Source organism: Nannospalax galili, unplaced genomic scaffold (genome assembly GCF_000622305.1).
Source record: "Nannospalax galili isolate Female #2095 unplaced genomic scaffold, S.galili_v1.0 scaffold550, whole genome shotgun sequence".
NCBI classification, from domain to species: domain Eukaryota; kingdom Metazoa; phylum Chordata; class Mammalia; order Rodentia; family Spalacidae; genus Nannospalax; species Nannospalax galili.
This window is the reverse complement of record NW_008329138.1, coordinates 1019367-1025056: the sequence shown is the minus strand read 5'-3', so window position 1 is coordinate 1025056 and position 5690 is coordinate 1019367. Positions and strand designations below refer to the sequence as shown.

General features: G+C 38.7%; 1 pseudogene; it reads left to right on the top strand.

Annotated features, from left to right (window-relative positions):
* Window positions 1–397: 397 nt before the first annotated feature.
* LOC103734195 overlaps window positions 398–5690 on the top strand; it is a 57250-nt pseudogene continuing 51957 nt past the window's right edge.

Here is a 5690-nt window from a genome sequence, read left to right as displayed (position 1 = left end):
CTACTTAGTACTTAATGTAGTATGAATGCTGCAAGAAAAATACAATTGATAATTATAAAATTGTACTGTAGACAAAATAAGTAAAATGTTATCTTTTAAGATCACCAAATTAAAATAATCGCTGCTGTTAACAAGGTTAAAAGTATTTTAGAAGCAAATTATGGGAAAATAATGGGTAAACTAAACTTGGATATGTTTTATATAGGAAGGCAGATATTTAGAAGTGTGTATAGAATTTATAACAATAGCTAAATTTATGATACTTCAGGGTATGGTCTTTTACGATGCTGTAAAAGCAATAAGCACTCAGTAGAAACTGTACTTTGAAGTTTGGACTCTGGTCTTTTCCTGGGCTAGTGATATGTGCTGTAATAACCTCTAGTGATGCTGGGCAGTGATGGCAAGACACAACTCGGTGACTAATGATCACAAGGACACACAAGTGTCAGATACTCTGCAGCATGCTGCTAAGCAGTGCATTTCAGTACGTGGGTGTATTAAATGGGCGACATTTTCAGTATACAACACTTTTAACATTCGGTGAGCCTAGTAGGACACAACCCCATCATAAGCTAAGGCTTATCTATAAAAAAAACTCACCTAGACTAGGAAATAACACTTCTAGACTTTCCCAGTTTTTAGAAATGGTGGTCGTATTGTGCTCACTTCCTTAAGTATTTGCTTTTCACAATCACAAAAGAACCAAGCATAGGTACTCTCCTGTTATTTTAAGACCTATAACAAACAGAGTGGGCTATAAACAGAAATTTATGTCTTACAAAGCTGGAGGTTGGAAAACTAAAGTGTAGACTGACACCTGTTTGTTCACTCCAATGGAGAATCTTCCTCAACTTTTTGTATAACAGCACATGATGACTCTTTCTTCATCTAATGTCATCACAGTGAGCATGAGAATTTCTGCATGAATTTGGGAGGCTGTAACTAATGAGACTACAGCAGGAACTCTCTGTAGCTTTGCACGTGAGTATCAAGTGTTTATTTCCTAGCTGCATGAAATTGCTTTATGAGATGTCCGTAAGGCAGAGAAAGCAGAGTTCCAGCACTGGTGGTCGTTTTTCCTTCATTCTGCAGTTCTTGGAGGTGCTGCCTCTGCATTCATTCTGCAGTTCTCAGAGGTGCTGCCTCTGCATAGGCATGTGGTCCTCCTAGCCCTTCCTACTGTAAATGTAACCTTTATGGCTTTAACATTTATTTTGCTTTAATAACTGAAATAAATCCCAGGGATCTTTAAGGCCATAGATGTGTCTCATGCATCATCACTGTGATTAAATCTCTGACCTTGATTATGGTAACAGGGTGCTTACTGCATTCTAACTTGTGGAAGCTACATAAAAGTCCTTCCTGTGTGTCACTGTGACACTCAGCTGCATTTGCATTTAGGAGCTTAAAAAGTTCTCAACAATAGAATACATAATTGTAAACAATCTTTTCTTTGTCTTATATTTTAGGAAGGAATGCATTTTACCTAATTAACTTTATGGCTAGTAGGAGTGACGGACAGGTGAAAAGGGGTGTATTTTAAGCAGGACCTGGGAAGGTTTGAGTACTTTAAAAGTGCATATTCCAACGGCAAAACTCTCATATGTATAACATGACAGCATGAGAAAGTCATTGCTTCATAATACCACCCTGCACAAGGCAACTCTCTAAAGCGGTACTAAATCTTTTAGCCTGGGAAGGCTATAAATAAAGGCAAACTAAACATTCTGTGATATATTTTCAAAGGGGAGGACTACACTAGTATTTGGGCAAAGGCCTAATTTTTTGTTATTCTCTAAAGGAGACATGAATTTAAAAGATTAGAAATTTCCAGTGGAATTAGGAAGGGATTGCAGTGGGGAACACTGACTAACGTCACACATTTGTTTATGATTCCTATACCTGGATCACAGGTGCATAAACTGAGCACCCATGAGAATGTCCTACTAGCTTGACTGTTCCACCTTCCAAGAAATCTGCTTGAGATACACTCAGTATCTAGTTACGGGAACAGCAGTACTGACTAAGGCACCCTGCTTGATACCTGAAATTGTTGCAGTTGCTTTCATTATTAAGTGATTTTTTTTTTCTGTACATCTTCCTCCTGCTAGTCCCAGGTCTGTTCTGGATCTGTACAAGATTATCTAATTCTTCTTCTCTATGACAGCCCTTGACACAGCTGAAAACAGCTATCATTTTCCCTTACATTTTATTTTCCAGACTATTTATCCATCACCAAAATAGGATTAACTATCCCTGAACTGACTTATCTCAGGATGCTGATGAAAATAAGATGTGATAATAGATGTGAAAGTGTGTCAAGAGTACAGACCAAAATACATGGGACTCATCACTGTTACATTTTAAAACTAATAGGTATGAAATTCTAATTCTGCTGCTAAAATGTTCTTCACAGTGGTATTTAAAATTTTCAATTATTTATGTTTCTACATTCTTTTTATTTCGCTAAGTTAGTGCTTCAGGTAAAGAGTCAGTCAAATCAATTTTCAGAAATCAGAATATATGATAATTAAGTCAGGTGAGGCAAACTGGTATAGTCTCTGGAAAGGACAGACTAAAAGTAGAGGAGCATCTTCCAACTTTAAAAGCTGGAAGGAGTCAAGAAATGATGCCTAGGGGACATCCTTTCTAAGACCCTGCCTCTTGCAATAGAACTCCAGTTACAAGACCACTCACCTAGATACTCTTCCTTTGTGTCCAGCCTACTTTGGTCATGATGAAATTCCTGCATCTGCCTAGGAATTCAGATCTTACAGCATCCCAGCATTAAGGACGGAATGAAACACAACAAAAGCACATAGAACAGCACCTATTGTGTTCACTAACTCCCAGGGGAGTGGTGATGACAGTTCTTCAGTGCTAAGGCTAAAAGGGGTATCTGTTACAATATGTGTTTTCAAAATTATATACAATTTGTGAATTGTGTGCTCATATTTAGCTAAGGAGTACAATGTTGATTTTTCTGGTTCTCTTTATATCTCTGTCATTATGAAGAGATATCATACATTATCACTGGCTTAGTTATTGGAAAATGCACATTCAATTATTAACTTAAAAAGACTGTGCTGTAGATGATATCAACTCTCTGTTTCACTCTCACTACCCAGAAGATCTATTCTTCCTGGATCTTCCAGGAAGTAGGAAAATCACTGTTCAAGTTGCTTTAATTCAAAGTCAGATAATAAAGGCTAGTCATGTCACATTCAAAAGAACATCCTAATCAGCGATGTCAGTGAATTGAGCAGAAATGAAAAAAAAAAAATGGAGACACAATTGCCTGATTATTAGCTGGCTGATGATATCCAAAGTCAGAGGCAAAGAAGAGATGAATCTGGACTTCATGAATATCTCTTAACTGCACAGAGTCACACTAGAATTTCTGTTAATAATTCATACTGTTTCTTCCTTATCCCATTTCTCTATATAAATTCCCTCCAAACATTTATCCAAATGAGACAAACAAGCCAAGCTCCTAGAATCATTTTTCTTTTTGAAAATACTATTATTTCCTTTTGCTATGGATTCCTCATTTTAATACAGGCAGAAAGGTCCACTTTGCAGTTTGCATCTACACTGGAGTGGTCTTTCACTGAAGCTCTTTCTGAAAAGGCTGAAAGGCTGCTTGGCTCCACTGCTGTGTGCTGCTGGCTTGTTTCTCTTTGGCAGTCACAGAGATACACATGCTTTCCGTTTCTCTTACTCTGCAGTCTGGATCATCTAAGGCATTTCTGATTGATAAAAGTTCTGAATTTTCAACTGAAAATTTGCTGTTTTACTGATGTTTAGTTTTCCATTTTTTCCCTCTTATCTTTTTCTACTCAGTGAGAACCCTTCAAAATTTAATAAAATCTAGGAAAGAAATTACTGAGTTCATGACTTTAAAAAAAAATACGGAACAAAGAGCTGGAGAAATAGATTGGCGGTTGAGAGCACTGGCTGATCTTGAAGAGGACCTGGGTTTGGGTCCCAGCACCCACACGGCAGAAAACGCCTTCAGGAGAACCAGTCCCAGGGGATCTGATGCTCTCTTCTGGCCTCCATGGGCACCGCATACACTTCTGAACTTACATACCCACAGGCAAAATACACAAACAAAAATACAACAAAAATATGGATAATTTCTTTTCCACATATTTCCAAATTTCAGATTTCACATGACACTGTATTTACGATGCTGCTGATGCATAGAATCAAGCCATATTCTCTAATTGAACTGAATAAAATTATTACCTCAGAAACTCCAATAACTGAAGACCCTTTGAAGACTTTGTACAATCAGATTCCTTTTCCTTATCTGGAGGTTAAAGCAAGGAGCTGTCATTCACCCCCAGAGTTGTCATCTTTGTCCTCAAATTCATTCTATTCTGTCTCCCATTTTTCTGAATGAAAAGCTGTCCAGAGAATGCTTTCTGCTTCCAACCTGTTGTATGACACCCCTTGTATGTTCAATGCACACAATTGTGATTTGCTGGATTTCTGCTCCTTATTTCATTTATGGCTTAGTGTCCAAAGATATCGCCAACAGATAATATTTCCAATAAAAGGAAATAATTAGAAACCACCAATCAGAAGAATAGGAATTGAGAAGGTCACATTTCAAGGATGCCAAAATTATTGTTTTATGCATCTCTAAGATCTATTAACTTAAGGTATACTATTTATTATACCACTATGAGACTTCAGAATACTATAATAAGCATATATAGATTATGAATAGTATAGTTAAGGAAAATGTTTGTTATAAAAATTCATTATAAAACAAATCTAATAGAAAATTTTGCCCTAGAGCTCAATTTTAAGGATGCTTACTGTTATCCTCAATTCCCTTTTCTTTCTCTTTCCGTCCAGCGAGAAGCCTAGAAGAAGAAAAAATCCAAAGGGAAGAGGGTAGCCGTCAGAGCCGCAGGAAAAACGCAAAAAGCAGCAAAAAGATGGTAATCCTATTTGAGAAAAGGCTTAAGAACTTTGACATTGGATGGGACATCCATCCAAAGGCCCTCACTGAATGGCTCTGCTATCTCCCCTGCAGTGTAAGGGGCCCTCCAATATAACCCCCTGGAAGTGCCTTCTATAGTTAACCAGGTCACTGAGGTCTTGGAAGGTCAAACAGCTACCCAGCTGCTTCTGCTTACCCACAAGCACAGGCGAGAGAGAGTCAAAGCAAGAGAAGAAGCAGAAGCTGTTAGCGGGAGTTGCAGAGAAAACTGTTGGCAAAGGGGATGACTTCACTAAGAGGACACTTTCCATATAGCAGGGGTCCATGATCTTAGCACCTCAGTGACCAAGAAGCCTCAGCTGGTAGTGATTGCACAGGATGCAGACCTCATAGGTCTGGTGGTCTTCCTGCCTGAAGGGGCAAGAAGTGTGTGTGGGGGGTCCCTCCCACATCATCAAGGAAAAGGTCAGTCATAGCAAAACATGCACTAACGTTCCCTTCTCACAGGTTAAGTGGGAAGACAGAGGCACTGTGGCAGAGTTATCAAGACCAATTACAATGACAGCTCTGATGTTATGTGTCATCGCTGGGAGACGACACCTGGATCCAAAATCTGTAGTTCACAGTGTGAAACTGGAAAAGGCAAAGACCGAAAACTAGCCACCGAAATGGGTTAAATGTTCACAGTTGAGCTTATTTCTTCCCTCCCTCTGTCCCCCCTCCCTCCCCCTCC